Raw genomic sequence first — 20,692 nt, forward strand, 5'->3', positions numbered from 1 at the left:
TAATGCTGTAAAAAGAAACAAAGAAAATTGCCAGAAAACTGTATGCATCATACTCTTTCAAATCAGCAAAATATGCTCCTGCATACAATAGAACATAAACAAAATCATTGTCTTGTCAGGAATAGAAATGAAAGCTCTTTTTCTTTCTTTCTTTTTTTTTTAATAGTGTAGATGGGTCAAATGTGTTTGTAATGGTTAATTCTATTAAGCTATTACAGAGTGGAACAGGAACACATTTATGGATTCTGGGGATGATGTGTACTTAATTCTTTGATTGGGATAATGGACACTCAAAAAAAAAAAAAAAAAAAGAAGAAGAAGAAAATATGTACACAGAAGTATTAAGACAAAGGCAAATGAGACTTCTCTTATATCTTAGCCACATTTAGATGGAAATCAAATTTAAATGCAGTCCACGCTTCTTTTGAAGAGGATTTGGTTCGGTTCCAAAATTTCAATTGCTTGAGGCAGTCTCCTATGAGAATACTTAGAAGGTGTCTTCTTAAACGACAAACCTATTTTTAATGGTGGAGCCACTCTGAGTAGCTGTGCCTGCATAGGACTGATAACCAATCACTGTCTTTGGAGGAAGTCGTAACCTTTCCTTGTGCACCTTCTCTACGTGTATAGCAGCTTCTCTGTTTTCACATTCAGTAGTCTACATTGCTATTTTATCACCTTTAGCTCTAACATTAACAATAACTCTACATACATCATCACTGTAGCCATCAAAAGATTCTCCAATAAGGCACAGCAGTGTCTCTAGCCAAAAACAATCGAGGTCACTTCGTCTCTGCTGTTTGTTCAGAGTAATTAGCTGTCATCCTCCTCATTTGTTTTTCTCATCTTCCCACATAGACTCAATACCATCCTTTAAAAGTGAGTAGTCACAGCCAGGCATTAAATTACTAGACAACTGGATGTGGTTGTACAGAGCCCAAAAGTCATCAACAATATCAAACTTAGAGATTAATCAAAGGTTTGCTTGCCAAGTTTTGCTTTTATCATTTTTTAAAAACCAGAGTGCCCATCTGTTCTGTAAAGGGTGTTTAATATAGTGTTCTGGGTTAGCAACCTCCTGATTAGATTCTGTTTTCTCTTCTATGTAGGCGGGGGATTTGGAGTAGGGGTGTTTTCCTAAATTGGGAGGGAAGCCAGTAGAAGAGATAAAGAGAAAATCAAATGGAAAATTAACTTGAAAAGTTAAGTTTCTATTTTCAATAAACTGTGTCTGTGAGATCTTCCAGATGGTAAAGACTCAGAAGAACAGACAGATCTAGACCCATTTGCATTCTCTGAGGCATGCACGCAGAATAGAAAGGGTGAATGAATGGAAGACAGGCACGTGTGAAATCCAGCAGGTCCTGCTGGCAACCACACAGGCAGCAGCTCTCCATAGGCCTCGCTTCTCCCCCAAAATGACCCTATTTTTAATGTAAATTTCATATATATATATATATATATATATATATATTTTTTTTTTTTTTACAATTTTTGTGGTTGGTTTTGTTTTGTATTTTTAATATTGTATTTTTGAGAGTCTAAACTCTACTCTAGATTTTTAATCTTTGCTTTTTGGTATTTGTTATCAATTTTGTACCTTTAAGAATTTAATCTTCAGTATCCATTTTCACTTAGGGGTATGATTACTTGTTTGATTGCTCTCTCCCCTATTGACTCTCCCTTTTCTTCCCCAAGTCACCTCTATCTCCTCTCTCCCCCTTCTCTTCTCTACTTTACTTCGTGAATCTCGCTGGGTGTTCCAGGCGGTGGGGAACACTTAGGAAACTTATCACTGGCTAGATTGGGCTCTCCTCTTTTGACTCCCCCTCTTCTCCTGATCACCTCTATCTCCTTCCTCCCTCTTCTCTTCTCCGTGTAACTCTGTGAACCTCCCTGGGTGTCCCTTACTGTGGAGAATTGTTTCACCTTTAACCTAGAAGTTTTATCATCTGTGCTGTATGGATGGATAAGCCTTGAGGCTACTGTAAGAATAAGACTGAAAGCCAGAGGCAGAAGGCTTAATTCCAAAACTTGAGAACATCAGAGAACACCTGATTCCAGGGAACATTAATAGACAAAAGCTCACCCAAAAGCCTCCATACCTACACTGAAACCAAGCTCCACCCAGGAGCCACAAGTTCCATAGCAAGACATACCAAGCTAATTCTCCAGCAGAGCAGGAACACAACCCTGAGCATTAAAAGAAAGGCTGCCCAAAGCCATGCCAAAGCTATAGACACCCCAAAACTCACTACTGGACATTTCATTGCAATTCAGAGAAGAGATCCAGCTCCACCCACCAGAACACAGATGCAAGCTCCCCTAACCAGGAAACTTTGTCCAACCCCAGCTACAGGGAGCAGACTCCACAATAAAGAGGAACCATGAACTTCCAGCCAAAGAAAGGACACCCCAGATACAGAAATCTAAACAAAATGAAATGTCAGAGAAATATTTGGCAGGTAAAAGAACATGATAAACGCCCACCAAACCAAACCAAAGAGGAGGGGATAGGGAGTCTACCTGAAAAAGAATTCAGAATAATGATAGTACAGATGATCCAAAATCTTGTAAACAAAATGGAGTTACAGATAAATAGATTAGAGACAAGGATTGAGAAGATGCAAGAAATATTTAACAAGGACCTAGAAGAAATAAAGAAAAGTCAGTCAATAATGAATAATGCAATAACTGAGATCAAAAGCACTCTGGAGGGAAACAACAGTAGAATAACTAAGGCAGAAGATAGGTTAAGTGAGGTGGAAGATAGAATGATGGAAATAAATGAAGCAGAGAGGGGAAAAAAAGAATTAAAAGAAATGAGGGCAACCTCAGAGACCTCTGGGACAATGTTAAATGTCCCACCATTCGAATCATAGGAGTCCCAGAAGAAGACACAAAGAACGGGCATGAGAAAATACTTGAGGATATAATAGTTGGAAACTTCCCTAAAATGGGGAAGGAAACAGCCACCCAAGTCCAAGAAACCCAGAGGGTCTGAGACAGGATAAACCCAAGGCGAAACATCCCAAGACATGCATTAATCAAACTAATGAAGACCAAACACAAAGAGCAAATGTTAAAAGCAGCAAATAACATACAAGGGGATTCCCATATGGATAACAGCTAATTTTTCAATAGAAGCTCTTCTATTGAAAGAAGCCAGAAGGGAATGGCAGGACATACTTAAAGTGATGAAAGAGAAAAGCCTACAACCCAGATTACTATACCCAGCAAGGATCTCACTCAAATATGAAGAAGCCAAAAGCTTTAAAGACAAACAAAAGCTGAGAGAATTCAGCAACCATGAAACCAGCTCTTCAACAAATGCTAAAGGATCTTCTCCAGACAGGAAACACAAAAAAAGTTTTATAAACTCAAACCCAAAACAATAAAGTAAATGGCAATGGGATTATACTTATCAATAATTACCTTAAATGTAAATGGGTTGAAAGCCCAATCAAAAGATGAAGACTGGCTGAATGGATATAAAAACAAGACCTTTATATATGCTGTCTACAGGAGACCCACCTCAAACCAAGAGACATAGCAGACTGAAAGTGAAGAGTTGGAAAAACATATTTCATGCAAATGCAGACCAAGACAAAGCAGAGTAGCAATACTCATATCAGATAAAAGAGACTTTGAAGTAAAGACCATGAAAAGAGACAAAGGAGGACACTACATAATGATCAAAGGATCAATCCAAGAAGAAGATACAACAATTATAAATACATATGCATCCAACATAGGAGCACCTCAATACATAGGCAAACGCTAACAAGTATGAAAGGGGAAATTAACAGTAACACAATAATAGTGGGAGACTTTAATACCCCACTTGGACCTATGGATAGATGAAGCAAACAGAAAATTAGCAAGGAAACACAAACTAAATGATACAATAGACCAGTTAGACCTAATTGATATCTATAGGTCATCCCCACCCCCCAAAAAAAAACAATGAATTTCACCCTTTTCTCAAGTGCATATGGAACATTCCCCAGGATAGATCACGTCCTGGGCCATAAATCTAGCCTTAGTAAATTCAAAAAAAATGAAATAATTTCAAGAATCTTTTCTGATCACAATGCAGTAAGATTAGATGTCAGCAACAGGAGAAAAAAACTATTAAAAATACAATCATATGGAGGCTATACAAAACACTTCTCAATAACCAACAAATCATGGAAGAAATCAGAAATGAAATAAAAATTTGCATAGAAACAAATGAAAATGAAAACATGACAACCCAAAACCTGTGCTGCTGCTGCTGCTGCTAAGTCACTTCAGTCGTGTCCAACTCTGTGAGACCCCATAGATGGCACCAGGCTCCTCTGTCCCTAGGATTCTCCAGGCAAGAATACTGGAGTGGGTTGCCATTTCCTTCTCCATCCAAAGCCTATGGGACTCAGTAAAAGCAGTGCTAAGGAGAGGATTCATAGCAATACAAGTTTACCTCAAGAAACAAGAGAGAAAACAAATAAATACCTTAAACCAACTAGGAAAAGAGGAAATGAAGAACCTCAGGGTTAGTAGAAGGAAAGAAATCATAAAAATTAGAGCAGAAACAAATGAAAAAGAAACAAAGGAAACTATAGCAAAAATCAGCAAAACTAAAAGCTGGTTCTTTGAGAAGATAAAGAAAATAGACAAACCATTAGCCAGACTCATAAAGAAAAAAGGGGAGAAGAATCAAATCAACAAAATTAGAAAAGAAAAAGGAGAAACCACAACAGACAACACAGAAATACAAAGGATGGTAAGAAACTACTATCAGCAGCTATATGCCAATAAAATGGACAACTTCAAAGAAATGGACGAATTCTTAGAAAAGCATAACCTTTCAAAACTGAACCAGAAAGAAATAGAAAGTATTAACAGACCCATCACAAGCACAGGAGTCAAAACTGTAATCAAAAATCTTTCAACAAACAAAAGCCCAGGACCAGATGGCTTCAGAGGTGAATTCTACCAAAAATTTAGAGAAGAGCTAACACCTATCCTACTCAAACTCTTCCAGAAAATTGTAGAGGAAGGTAAACTGCCAAATTCATTTTATGAGGCCACTATCACCCTAATACCAAAACCAGATAAAGATGCCACAAAAAAAGAAAACTACAAGCCAATATCACTGATGAACATAGATGCAAAAATCCTCAACAAAATTCTAGCAAACAGAATCCAACATCATATTAAAAAGATCATACATCATTAACAAGTAAGCTTTATCCCAGGCATGCAAAGATTCTTCAATATTCACAAATCAATCAATGTGATACACCACATTAACAAATTGAAAGATAAAAACCATATGATTATCTCAATAGATGAAGAGAAAGCCTTGGACAAAATTCAATACCCATTTATGATAAAAACTCTCCAGACAGCAGGTGTAGAAGGAACATACCTCAGCATAATAAAAGCCATATATGATAAACCCACAGCAAACATTATCCTCAATGGTGAAAACTTGAAAGCATTTCCCCTAAAGTCAGGAACAAGACAAGGGTGCCCACTCACTACTACTATCCAACATAGTTTTGAAAGTTTTAGCAACATTGATCAGAGAAGGAAAAGAAATAAAGGGAATCCAGATTGGAAAAGAAGAAGTAAAACTCTCCCTGTTTGCAGATGACATGATCCTTTGCATAGAAAACCCTAAAGACACTACCAGAAAATTACTAGAACTACTCAATGAATATAGTAAAGTTGCAGGATATAAAATTAACACACAGAAATCCCTTGCATTCCTATACACTAACAATGAGAAAACAGAAAGAGAAATTAAGGAAACAATCCCATTTGCCATTGCAACAAAAAGAATAAAATACTTAGGACTAAATATACCAAAAGAAACAAAAGACCTATATACAGAGAACAATAAAACACTGATGAGAGAAATCAAAGGTGACACGAATAGATGGAGCAGAACATAGAGCAGAAATAAATGAAAAAGAAACAAAGGAGACTGTAGCAAAAATCAGCAAAACTAAAAGCTGGTTCTTTGAGAAGATAAAGAAAATAGGCAAACTATTAGCCAGACTCATCAACAAAAAAAGAGAGAAGAATCAAGTCAACAAAATTAGAAATGAAAAAGGAGAAATCACAACAGACAACACAGAAATACAAAGGATCATAAGAAACTACTATCAGCAACTATATGCCAATAAAATGGACAACTTTTATTGTCTTTTATATACCATGTTCATGGATCAGAAGAATCAATATAGTGAAAATGAGTATACTACCCAAAGCAATCCATAGATTCAATGCAATCCTTATTAAGCTACCAATGGTATTTTTCACAGAACTGGAACAAATAATTTCACAATTTGTATGGAAATACATAAAACCTTGAATAGCCAAAGAAATATTGAGAAAGAAGAATTGAACTAGAGGAATCAATGTGTCAGACTTCACACTACACTACAAAGCTACAGTCATCAAGACACTATGGTACTGCTACAAAGACAGAAATATAGATCAAGGGAACAAAATAGAAAGCCCAGAGATAAATCCATGCACCTATAGACACCTTATCTTTGACAAAGGAGGGAAAAATATGCAATGAAGAAAAGACAATCTCTTTAATAAGTGGTGCTGAGAAAACTGGTCAACCACCTGTAAAAGAATGAAACTAGAACACTTTCTAGCACCATACACAAAAATAAACTCAAAATGGATTAAAGATCTAAATGTAAGACCAGAAACTATAAAACTCCTAGAGGAAAACATAGGCAAAACACTCTCTGACATACATCACAGCAAGATTCTTTATGACCCACCTCCCAGAGTAATGGAAATAAAAGCAAAAATAAACAAATGGGACCTAATTAAACTTAAAAGTTTTTGCATGATGAAGGAAAGTATAAGCAAGGTGAAAAGACAGCATTCAGAATGGGAGAAAATAATAGCAAATGAAGCAACTGACAAAGAATTAATCTCAAAAATATACAAACATCTCATGGAGCTCAATATCAGAAAAATAAATGACCCAATCAAAAAATGGGCCAAAGAACTAAACAGACATTTCTTTAAAGAAGACGTATAGATGGCTAACAAACACATGAAAAGATGCTCAACATCACTCATTATCAGAGAAATGCAAATCAAAATCACAATGAGGTACCATCTCACCCCAGTCAGAATAGCTGCTATCAAAAAGTCTACAAACAATAAATGCTGGAGAGGATGTGGAGAAAAGGGAACCCTCTTACACTGTTGGTGGGACTGCAAACTAGTATAGTCACTATGGAGAACAGTGTGGAGATTCCTTAAAAAACTGGAAATAGAACTGCCATATGACCCAGCAATCCCACTGGTGGGCATACACACTAAGGAAACCAGAATTGAAAGAGGCACGTGTACCCCAATGTTCATGGCAGCACTGTTTACAATAGCTTGGACATGGAAGCAACCTGGATGCCCATTGGCAGAGGAATGGATAAGAAAGCTGTGGTACATATACACAATGGAATATTACTCAGCTATTAAAAAGAACTCACTTGAATCAGTTCTAATGAGATGGATGAAACTAGAACCTATTATACAGAGTGAAGTAAGTCAGAAAGAAAAACACCAATACAGTATATTAATGCATATATAGGGAATTTCAAAAGATGGTAAGGATGACCCTATATGCGAGACAGCAAAAGAGACAGATGTAAAGAAAAGACTTTTAGACTCTGTGGGAGAAGGCAAGGGTGGGATGATTTGAGAGAATAACATTGAAACATGTATATTACCATATGTGAAATAGATAACCAGTCAAAGTTTGATGCATGAAACAGGACACTGAAAGCCAGTGCTCTGAGAAAACCCAGAGGGGTGTAGTAGGGAGGGAGGTGGGATGAGTTTCGGGATGGGGGACACTTGTACAGCCATGGCTGATTCATGTCAATGTGTGGCAAAACCACCACAATATTGCAAAGTAATTAGCCTCCATTTAAAAGAAATACATTAATTAGAAAACATTTTAGAGACAACTGGTAAATGCTAATATGTAGAAGATATTAGATGATATTAGGGAATTGAAGTTAAGTGTAATTATGCTGTTGAAGGAATACCAGACCACCTTACTTGCCTCCTGATAAATCTGTATGTAGGTCAAGAAGGAACAGTTAGAACTTAACATGGAACAACAGATTGGTTCCAAACTGGGAAAGGAGTACTTCAAGGCTGTATATTGTCACCCTGCTTATTTAACTTTGGAGAAGGCAATGGCACCCCACTCCAGTACTCTTGCCTGGAAAATCCCATGGATGGAGGAGCCTGGTGGGCTGCAGTCCATGGGGTCGCTAAAAGTCAGACATGACTGAGTGACTTTACTTTCACTTTTCACTTTAATGCATTCAAGAAGGAAAGGGCAACCCACTCCAGTGTTCTTGCCTGGAAAATCCCAGGGACAGGGGAGAATGGTGAGCTGCCGTCTATGGGGTCACACAGAGTCGGACACGACTGAAGTGACTTAGCAGTAGCAGTAGCAGTTATTTAACTTATGAGCAGAGTACATCATGTGAAATGCCAGGCTGAATGAAGCACAAGCTGGAATCAAGATTGCCAGGAGAAATATCTATAATCTCAGATATGCAGATGACACTACTTTTATGCCAGAAAGTGAAGAGGAACTCTTAATGAAAGTGAAAGAGGAGAGTGAAAAAGCTGACTCAAAACTCAACATTAAAAAAACTAAGATCATGGCATCTGGTCCCATCATTTCATGGCAAATAGATGGGGAAACATTGGAAACAGTAGAGATCTTTTTTGTTGTTGTTGGGGGGATCTCCTAAATCACTGCAGATGGTGACTGCAGCTATGAAATTGAAAGACACTTGCTCCTTGGAAGAAAAGTTATGACCAACCTAGACAGCATATTAAAAAGCAGACATTACTTTGCCAACAAAGGTCTGTCTAGTCAAAGCTATGGTTTTTCCAGTAGTCATGTATGGATGTGAGAGTTGGACTATAAAGAAGGCTGAGTGCTGAAGAATTGATGCTTTTGAACTGTGGTGTTGGAGAAGACTTGAGAGTTCCTTGAACTGCAAGGAGGTCCAACCAATCCATCCTAAAAGAAATCAGTCCTGAATATTCATTGGAAGGACTGATGTTGAAGCTGAAGCTCCAATCCTTTGCCCACCTGATGTGAAGAACTGACTTCTTAGAAAAGATACTGATGCTGGGAAAGATTGAAGGCAGGAGGAGAAGGGGACAACAGAGGATGAGATGGTTGGATGACATCAGCAATTCCATGGACATGAGTTTGAGCAAGTTCTGGAAGTTGGTGATAGTCAAGGAAGCCTCGCATGCTGCATCCATGAGGTTGCAAAGAGTTGGACACGACTGAGTGACTGAACTGAACTGAACTGATGCTGTTGTAGTCATGGAGAATTATTTTTTTCCCTAAGAGATGCATGCTGAAGAGGTAAAGTAGTGTAACGTACTTTATAATAGGTCCAAAAAAAGTGCAGCTAGGTTAGGTAAAGAAGTTCACATGACAAAGTGTGGAATATTGAATATTGTTGGTGGATATGTGAATGTTCACTGTAGTAGTCCTTCAATTCTTCTTTATGTTTAAATTTTTCATAATAAAAATTTGGGAGGAAAATTGATTACGTTTACCATCATATAGTCAACATAATATTGCTACGTAGTCAAGTCCAGGTTTGTTTTTGGCCTCCTGAGGAATCTGTTTGTTGATAAAAAAAGGAACTTCATGAACAGAAATCCAATTTGAGCAAGAGAAATGAAGCTCACAAGCAAGTTCCCATGTTAAATTTTGAAGCTCAGAAAAACAACCACAAAAAGAGAATTTAGAGTATGTAAAGGTAGGGCTACTCTCACTCCAAGTCTGAATGGGAAGAGATGCTAACCCAGAGCCCTGTCATTAAAACCTATAGGGGACTGAGCCTTCACCATGGTCAGCACAGAGGGGCACCTTTCTTGGGCAGTGCCTGAGAGGGAGGGTGCAAAGCAGAGTGTAGGCTAGATCTCTGCAGTTTCACCAGGACTGATCTAACACAGTTCTGTTACACTGTTGGGGACTTTTTGCATACACTAAGTTGGCATTTTCCTTTAATTTACCACAAATTTCTGACCTGAAAAAAAATGTAACTGGAGAAATGCCAATTAGGATGGATGAAAAAAATATTTTCAATGTGCAGTCTTGATTCTTGAAGAAACATAATGCATCTTTAAGCAACATGACACGCCTTCTTTCTGCCCTGCCCTCCCTCCACCCCTGCCTACCTGGCCTGACCACCCTGCTCAATGCACCGTGCCGCTCCAGCTTTCCCAAGTTTTCTAAACTGGTCTGAAGGCACATATCCTGTCCAACCCTCCAACTACCCTTTCTGCTCCATGTCCATCTGGCCTACCACTTCCAGGGCAATTTTTCTAATATATAACACCAATCATGTGTTCTCTCCTTCTTAAAATACTCTAAGAGTTCCCATCACCCCTTCAGAATGAAGCCTAGTTCCTCACTATGTCACACCAGACTCTTGCCTCTCAGTTCAGTTCAGTCACTCAGTTGTGTCCGACTCTCTGCGACCCCATGGACTGCAGCACACCAGGCCTTCTCTTGCCTCTGCCTCCTCTGAATTTCTAATTTCACCTCTTTCCTTGGTTTTCCCACCTCAGCTCTACCAGACTAGCCTGTCTCCTAGCTGAAGAGTGTTTCCTTGTGTTTTTCCCTTCTCTTCTTCCTCATAATAAGTATTTACCTAGCACTGACTGTGTCCTCATCCCATAGGGACTAAGGAGGGAGTGGACAAGGTAAATGGGGACCTGACTATCTGCAGGTGATCAGATAAGAATGGAGAAAGTGTTCGAGTATTTCCTTTGCTGGAAGCTCCTTGTCTCCCTCGTCTACCTGAGGAAGGCTCATCTTCCTCTGTAGCATTTCCCTTGACCTTCCTCCCCTCCACATACCCTTCCACACACTCCAGAACCTTCAGCTGTCTCCAACCCTTCCTCCCATGTTTGGAACAGTTTGCATTTTTCCACCACAAATGTAGCCCCGTCAGGATCACGATTTCTGTCTCATTCACCAAGGAAGGGCGTGTGTCTCGCAGGGACCTAGTGACCTGTGCCATTGGGACATGCTGGTAAATCCCTTAGAGAGGACTTAGTTTCCACAGCAGTGAGACTTGGATGCAGCCATGGGAGTGTGAATGTGGGAACAGGACCCAGTGGGCTCTGTGCTGGAGACTGACTGGACCAACACATTACTTCACTAAATTATGTGGCTGGTTGATGGGAAAATTAAGGGAGAGTTTTGGATTTCCTCCCTGGTGCCCATCAAGTACAGTCATCTCTCAGTACCCACAGAACCGTCTCACCCACCTTCACTCCTAAAGATGCTAAAATCCATGCATGTTCAAACTCCTTTTATAAAATGATATGATATTTGCATGTAATCTGTGCACATCCTACCATATATTATAAGCTGTCTCCAGATTACTTATCTAGGATGGGCACAATAAAGGACAGAAACAGTAAGGACTTAACAGAAGTGGAAGAGATTCAGAAGAGGGTAACAATACACAGAAGAACTATACAAAAAAGTCTTAATAACCCATATAACCACAATGGTGTAGTTACTAACCTAAAGCCAGACATCCCAGAGTGTGAAGTCAAGTGGGCCTTAAGGAAGCATTACTATGAACAAAACTACTGGAGGTAGTAGAGTTCTAGTTGAGCTATTTCAAATCCTAAATGATGATGCTGTACTCAATATGCCAGCAAATTTGGAAAACTCATCAGTGGCCACAGGACTGGAAAAGGTTAAAAAGGTCAGTTTTCATTCCCATCCCCAAAAAGGGCAATGCAAAAGAATGTTCAAACTACCATACAATGGCACTCATTTCACATGCTAGCAGGGCTATGCTCAAAATCTTTTGAGCTAGTCTTCAACAGTACGTGAACCGAGAAATCCCAGATGTACAAGCTGGGTTTATAAAAAGCAGAGGAACCAGAGATCAAATTGCCAACATTCATTGGATCATAAAGCAAGAGAATTCAAGAAAAAAATCTACTTCTGCTTCATTGACTATGCTAAAGCCTTTAACTGTGTGGATCACAACAAACTGTGGAAAATTCCTAAAGAGATGGGAATACCAGACCACCTAATCTGTTTCCTGAGAAACCTGCATGCAGGTCAGGAAGTAACAGAACTGTACATGGAACAATGGACTGGTTCAAAATTGGGAAAGGGGTATATCAGTGCTGTATATTGTCACCATGCTTATTTAACTTATATGCAGAGTACATCAAATGAAATGCTAGGCTGGATGAAGCTCAAGCTGGTATCAAGATTGCCAGGAGAAATATCAACAATCTCAGATATGCAGATGATACCACTTTAATGGCATAAAGTGAAGAGGAACTAAAGAACTTCTTGGTAAGGGTGAAAGAGGAGAATGATAGAGCTGGCTTAAAACTCTACATTCAAAAAACTAAGATCATGGCTTTCTGTCCCATCACTTCACAGCAAATAGAAGGAGAAAAGGTGGAAACAGCACCAGATTTTATTTTCTTGGGTTCCAAAGTCACTGCGACTCTGACTGCAGTCATGAAATTAAAATATGCTTGCTCCTTGGAAGGAAAGCTATGGCAAACCTAGACAGGATATTAAAAAGCAGAGACATCACTTTGCTGAGAAAGGTTAGTTTAGTCAAAGCTATGTGTTTTTTTCAGTAGTTAGGTATGGATGTGAGAGTTGGATCATAAAGAAAGCTGAATGGGGAATAACTGATGCTTTTAAATTGTGGTGCAGAGAAGACTCTTAATCCCTTGGACTTCAAGGAGATCAAACCAGTCAATCCTATAGGAAATCAGTCTTGAATAATCCTTTGACCACCTGATGCAAAGAGGCAACTCACTGGGAAAGACCCTCATGCTGGGAAAGATTAAATGCAAAAGGAGAAGGCGATAGCAGAGGAAGACATGGTTAGATAGCATCATAGACTCAATGGACCTGAATCTGAGCAAACTCTGAGAGACAGTGAAGGACAGGGAAGCTTGGCTTGCTGCAGTCCATGGGATCTCAGAGTTGGAGATGAAGAATTGATGCTTTTGAACTGTGGTGTTGGAGAAGACTTTTGAGAGTCACTTGGACTGCAAGGAGATCCAATCAGTCCATCCTAAAGGAGTTCAGTCTTGGGTGTTCATTGGAAGGACTGATGCTGAAGCTGAAACTCCAGTACTCTGGCCACATCATGTGAAGGGTCGACTCATTGGAAAAGACCCTGATGCTGGGAAGGATGGGGGCAAGAGGAGAGGAGGATGACAGAGGATGAGATGGCTGGATGGCATCACCGATTTGATGGACAGGAGTTTGAGTGAACTCCGGGAGTTGGTGATGGACAGAGAGGCCTGGCGTGCTGTGATTCATGGGGTCGCAAAGAGTCAGACTCGACTGATCCACTGAACTGAACTGAATTGAACTTATGACTGAACAGCAACAATATAACTACTTATAACATCTGATACAATGTAAATACTATGTAAATAGTTGTAAATATAATGCAAATAACTGCTACATGTGGCCAGTTTTGCTTTTTGGAACTTTCTGGCATTAGTTTTTTTTTTTTTTTTTCCAGAATACTTTTGATCCAAAGTTGATTGAATATGCAGAGAGGAACCCACAGACTCCAAGGGCAGACTGTACTTCCATCCCCTTGCCCTGCTCTATTATTTCTCAAGCACTGACCACCTTCAATACAGCACATCATTGATCATCTGTCTTTGCAAAAAATAGATCTTCACAGGTAGGAATTTTTATTTATTTTTTGTTGTTACTGTTAACTGGGGTATCCTGAGTGTCCACAGTTGTGCCTAGCACCTAGTAGGTGCTTAATAAATATTCAGAGAGGAAATGAATGTCTGTGTCTTAATCCCTTTGGGCTTTATAACAAAATGGCACAGAGTGGATGACTTATACAACAGAAGTTTATTTCTCATGGTTCTGGAGGCTGGGAGTCCAAGATTAAGGTGTGGGTGGGATCTTGGTCTGCTGAGAGGCTGCATCCTGGTTCATAATCTGCACCTTCTTGCTGTATCCTCACATGGAGGGGCTGAGACATCTCTCTGGAGCCTCTTTTATAAAAATCCAATCCCATCCCTGAAGGCTCCATCCTTATAGTTTAATCACCTCCCAAAGATCCCATCTCCTAATGCTATCATCCTTGAGCATTTGGATTAGCATATGAACTTTGAGGAGAGAGAAAATTCAGATCATAGCAGTGTGAAAATATAATCTGAGTTTGGAAATACCTTCAGACACTTTGGCCACACCGAGAAGGATCCCTATCCAGGTGTGCTTTGCTCATGGCTCAGGCTGTGATGGGCTTTGTGACTGCAGCTCAGAAGCAGAAGCCAGGGGGATGACAGACCAGGACAGACAAGGACGTGGTTACTCTGGTTTCCTCTTAATTCATATTCATGGTGTGGCTGCATCCCTTGAAAACACAGGATGGTGAAGTTTGTCAATAACTTAGATTCCTGGGCCTGGCCATCTACATCCCACTTCTGTCCAACAGGATGGCACAAGAACACCCAGTGTTTCCTGCAGCTTCCCCCTGCTCTGTGATTCCTTGTCCTTCCTCTCCATTAGGACCTGTTTCCTGTTCTGTATACTGTTAAATGTCCCCAAGGAGTCAGCCTGTCCCTGCTATCCTTGGAAGACTGGGAGGATAGGAGCAAGGCCAGCGATCAGAGCTGGCCCTGTTGCCCTGAGGTGGGGCATATGAAGGAGGAGCACCTCCTGGACCCACAAGGAAATCAAGCACAGAGGCACCCCCTCCCCAAAGAGCAGCAGGAACCTCCAACCCCTGACTGCCTCAAATGCAAGGGTTTCCCTCTCTAGGGATGGTCCCTAGTGGGTGTCACACTGCCTGCCCCCGGCCCCTGCAAAACTGGGAAGAGCAAAAGCTACCTCCAAACACAAAGACAGTCCTTGTGGAGTCCTCACCACATACTGTCACTTTTCCCCAAAAGTGGGCTGAGTTTTCTTGGATGGTTCAGGAAACTGACTGTGCTCATCTCAGCCCAAACCCATCTTCAGGGACCTCCTGTTGTAGCTTGATATAGGCCACAGGGGAAGTATTTACACCACAGAAATTGGCAGATGCTATATATAATCAGAGCCAGTTTCCCAGAGAGTCCCAGTTAAAAAAGCATGTAAAGTTTCATGGCCATCTCTCTGCAGTCGCTACATTACAGTGGAGTGACAGTGAAAGGCATCCCCGCAGTAATTCTCCCAGGTCACAGGTACAGATCAGGATTCTGATGGACAAATGGGAACATGTACCTGTCTAACTCTTTACCAGGTTTGTAATTATTATTCCAAAGCAAAATAATCTTTTAGCTGCACAGCACCCCTTCATCTGGAAACTTGGAAGATTTTTCCTTATTGAACTGTGTATAATTTTCCCAAGTAAATGTATTTGAATAAATATTTATTAGAATAAACTCCTAAGAGAGTAGTTCCTGGACAGAAGGTATAAACATTATTAAAGTTCTAAATTCATGTGATCAAATTGCTTACCCAGAAGCTATCAACATATACACTCTCCTTGCAGTGAGCCCAATTCACCAATGCCTCTCCAGCCCTTGTAATCAGCACAGAGAGAACATTCTCCAGCCACCTCCGTTCATCCCTGTGTAGGCTCTGCTTTTCAATTAAGCTGGATAGATTCTGGGAAACGAGCAGATTCTGTCCCTCTGACCTCCGTCTGCTCCTCTGCTTCTGTGTTCCTCCCATACAGAAGCTGTCCCTTTCTCTCTTCTGCCCAACTCTCTGTCTCTCTTCTGTGAGTGCTGCAGGCACCTCACAAGCAGCTGTCAGCTTGTTGCAACCTCACATGTCACATAGAAACATACAAATGTAAACTACAATATATAAAATAAACAAAAGTGAGGCCCTCAGGATGGCAGAGAAGACATGAAGATCCCCTTCCTTCCTACAAATGCATCAAAAATACTTCTGCATGTGGAACAGCTCCTACAGAACACCTCCTGAATGCTGGCAGAAGACCTCAGACTGCCAAAATGGTAAGATGATCTCCACATAACAGGGTAGGGTAAAGAAATTTAAAAAAATAAAATAAAAGAGAGAGAGAGAGAGAGAGAAAGGAATCCAGACAGAACCTGTGCCTCTAGGAGGGAGCTGTGAAGGAGGAAAATTTTTTGCACTCAAGTGAATCCCCTCACTGGTGGGGACAGGGGGAAGTTTCAGAGCCTCAGAGGAGTGAAGCAACAGGCATGTGGAGAGCAAAGCAGAGAAAATTCTGCTTAGATGTTGGTGCTAACCAACACCCCTCAGCATGAGACATTTGTTTGCATGCCCGCCGGGGTGGTGGGGGCTGGGTGCTGAGGCATAGACTTTGGAGGTCAGACCCCAGGGAGATGATGGGGATTGACTGCTGTGAAGACAGCCTGGGGGTGCTAATATAACACACCTGAGGGAGTCCAAGGAAAAGCTGGGCTTGCTGGAGAGGCAAGAGATCATTGTCGTGGGGTGCATGGAAAGGGTGGGCCAGCCCAGGAACCTCTAACTCCATGCGCTCACAGACGGGAGGGCACCATCTACATAGGCTCCAGAGGCGGTACAAACTTTGGCTGCTATCTCCAAGTTCAGAGGTGGGCAGGAGACCTGCCTCGGCTTCTACAAACGTGTGAGCAAGCACAGGTCACCACCCTTAGCTTCCCAGAAGCCTGCAGCCTGGCACTGCCATGCATCCTATGGTCCAGGTACGACTCCCCCAGGAGAACACGTGGCCCACCTCAAGCTGTAGCAACTCCCTGACAGCCTCTGCCACCACAGGCACTCCCCACATGTTCCGACTGGGACTGCCATATCACTCACTCTGCCTGGCCTGAATGAGCCACTGAGCCCCAGGCAACCACAGCTTTCACCTTCTCATCTGGGTAGAGAACAGCCATCAGAGGACAGCACACAAACAGAGGCAGATCCAAAACTGAAACTGAGTTCCGGAAGTGTGACCAGTGAAGAGGAAGAGTCTCGTGTGCAGCTGCGGGAGCAACAGGTTAAATTTCCGCAATTGGCTTAGTAAACTCTACATCTGTGAGCTGTGTGCTTGGTCGCTCAGTCTGTCATGTCCAGCTCTTTGTGACCCCATGGAATGCAGCCAGTCAGGCTCCTCTGTCCGTGGGATTCTCCAGGCAAGAATACTGGAGTGGGTTGCCATGCCTCCTCCTCCAGGGGATCTTCCCAACCCTAGAAAATGTGTGTTCTCACATTTGAGGCCATGAACTTTGGGGGCAATTGCAGATTTTGGAGTCAAGCACATGCTGGCATAAGGCCAGATCAGAGCCTGAGCTGGCCCCACGTTGTGCACAGCAGGTCCAGAGACCTTCCTAGAAATACTGAAGGACTTCCTGGGTAGGCACACTGGGTAAGGCTCACTGTGGAGGTAAGGGCATTGACAGCTGAGGCTACAGGAAAATATTCTTCTTCCTACTACTCTCTCTATATATATGCTTCCATTCTACTGAGGTTCTTTTTATTATTCTTTTAATATTTATTTTATTTCCATTTTATTTCTTATGCTGTAATTTTAAAATATATTTTAATTTTACTTTTACTATTTCTACTGTACTTTTTGGTTATATTCCCTTTTCCCCATGTTTTTCTTTTTTCTTTTGTTTGAATCTTATTTTAACTATATTTTATATTTTCCTATTTTTACTGTACTTCTTTGATGTTTGGTAACTTTTCCTTTTGTTTCTATCTCTCTTTTGTTTTTAGATTTTTTCCTTTTCATTGTATTTTTGCTTGCTTTATGTTTTCTTTGCCCTTTTTTAGTTTGTTTTCTGTGTTTGATTTCCTCTTTATTTTTTGTTTTTGCTAGTTGTTTTTAGTTTTGTTTCCCTTTCTGGGCTGTCTTATTGATTTGATCACTCTCTTCTTTTTTGTTTCCTCTTTTTTCTTTCTTTCTTTCTTATTTTTTTTTTCTCTTCTTACTTTTTCTGAGTGTATTTCTTTGTGTGTTTTTGGCTGTTTAGTTTTTCTTTTACCATTTGCCTGGGGTTTTCTCTCTCCACTTTTTTTGTTTGTTTATTTACTTGTTTTTTTTTTTTCCCCCTTCCTCCTTTTCTTTTGTGCTGTGTGGCTTGCAAGGTCTTGGTGCTCTAGCCAGGGGTTAGGCATGAGCCTCCAAGGTGGAAGACCTGAGTCCAGAATGTTGAAGCACCAGAGAACTCCCAACTGCACAGAATGTTAATTGGTAAGAGCTCTCCCAGAAGCCTGTATCTCAATACTAAGACCTAGCTCCAACCAACAGCCAGCAAGCTCTAGTGCTGGATGCCTCATACCAAACAACTAGCAAAATAGGAATGCAACCCTGCCCATTAGCAAAAAGTCTGCCTAAAGCTATACTAAGCTCATAGACAGCCCAACCCAAAGCACACCACTGGATGCAGCACTGCCCAACAAAGAGACAAGATCCAGGTCTACCCACGGGAACACAGGCATGACTTCTCCCCACCAGGAAGCTTGCACAAGGCTCACTAGGGGCAAACACCACAAGCAAGAGGAGCTATTACCCTGAAGCCTGCAGAAAGGAGACCCCAAACAGTAAGTTAAACAAAATGAGAAGATAAAGAAATATGCAGCAGGTGAAGGAAAAAGGTAAAAATCCATGAGACCAAACAAATGAAGAGGAAATGGGCAGTCTACCTGAAAAAGAATTTACAGTAATGATAGTAAAAATGAACCAAAATTTCAGAAATAGAATGGAGGCACAAATAAATAAAATGGAGGCACAGATTAAGAAGATACAAAAAATGTTTAACAAGGACTTACAAGGACTCAGTCAGTCAGTTCAGTCACTCTGTTGAGTCTGACTCTTTGTGATCCCATGCACTGCAGCACACCAGGCCTCCCTGTCCATCACCAACTCCTGGAGTTTACTCAAACTCATGTCCATTGAGTTGGTGATGTCATCCAACCATCTCATCTTCTGCGATGTATGAAACTAAAGAACAAATAATCATTGAGGAACAGCACAACAACTGAAATAAAAAATACAGTAGCTGGAACCAATAGCAGAATAACCGAAGCAGAAGAATGGATAAGTGAGATGGAAGACAGAATAGTGAAAATAACTGAAGCAGAGTAGAATAAATAGAAAAGAATGAAAAAAAGTGAAGACAGTCTCAGAGACCATTGGGACAACATTAAGCACACCAACATTCAAGTTATAGGGGTTCCAGAAGAAGAAGACAAAATGAAAGGGTATAAGAAAATATTTGAGGAGATTATACTTGAAAACCTCCCTAAGATGGGAAAGTAAATAGCCACACAAGTCCAGAAAGTCCCACACAAGATAAACCCAAGGAGAAATATGCCAAGACACTTAATAATCAAACTAACAAAACTTATACACATATAAAAATATTAAAAGCAGCGAGGGAAGAGCAACAAATAACATGCAAGGGAATCCCCATAAGGTTAGCAGCTGATCTATTAGAAGAAATGCTGCAGGGTAGAAGTGAGTGGCAGGATATGCTTAAAGTGATGAAAGGAAAAATCCTACAAGCAAGATTATTTACCAAGCAAGGATCTCATTCAGATTCAATGGAGAAATCAAAAGCCTTACAGACAAGTGAAAGAGAATTCAGCATCACCAAACCAGCCTTATAACAAATGTTAAGGAACATAAGAGAAGGAAAAGAAAAGGAAACAGAAGAAAAGGAAAAGACTTAAAAATGATAATAGGATCATATATATCAAGAATTACCTTAAATGTAAATGGACCAAATGCCCCAACCAAATGACAAAACTGACTAAATGAATACAAAAACAAGACCCATACATACACTGTGCACAGAGACCCACTTCAGACCTAGGGGCACATACAGACTGAAAGTGAGGCATTGGAAACAGGTATTCCATGCAAATGGAATTCAGAAAAAATTGGAGTAGCAATACTTATATCAGACTTTAAAGTAAATACTGTTACAAGAGACAATGAAGAACACTACATAATGATCAAAGGATCAATCCAAGAAGAAGATATAGCAATTAAAAATATACATACACCCAACATAGAAGCATATATAAGTTAAATAAGCAGGGTGACAATATACAGTCCTGACGTACTCCTTTTCCTATTTGGAACCAGTCTGTTGTCCCATGTCCAGTTCTAACTGTTGCTTCCTGACCTGCATACAGATTTCTCAAGAGGCAGGTCAGGTGGTCTGGTATTCCCATCTCTTTCAGAATTTTCCAGTTTATTGTGATCCACACAAAGGCTTTGGCATAGTCAATAAAGCAGAAATAGATGTTTTTCTGGAACTCTCTTGCTTTTTCCATGATCCAGCAGATGTTGGCAATTTGATCTCAGGTTCCTCTGCCTTTTCTAAAACCAGCTTGAACATCTGAAAGTTAACAGTTCACGTACTGCTGAAGCCTGGCTTGGAGAATTTTGAGCATTACTTTACTAGCATGTGAGATGAGTGCAATTGTGTGGTATATTGTCAAGGCTGTATATTGTCACCCTGCTTATTTAACTTATATGCAGAGTACATCATGATAAACTCTGGACTGGAAGAAGCACAAGCTGGAATCAAAATTGCTGGGAGAAATATCAATAACTTCAGATATGCAGATGACACCACCATTATGGCAGAAAGTGAAGAGGAACTAAAAAGCCTCTTGATG

General features: G+C 40.5%; 1 pseudogene; it reads right to left on the minus strand.

Annotated features, from left to right (window-relative positions):
• Positions 1–502: 502 nt before the first annotated feature.
• Positions 503–20,692, minus strand: part of LOC133234714 (eukaryotic translation initiation factor 4E-like) — a 56,509-nt pseudogene continuing 36,319 nt past the window's right edge.

This window comes from Bos javanicus, chromosome 21, assembly GCF_032452875.1.
Source record: "Bos javanicus breed banteng chromosome 21, ARS-OSU_banteng_1.0, whole genome shotgun sequence".
NCBI lineage: Eukaryota > Metazoa > Chordata > Mammalia > Artiodactyla > Bovidae > Bos > Bos javanicus.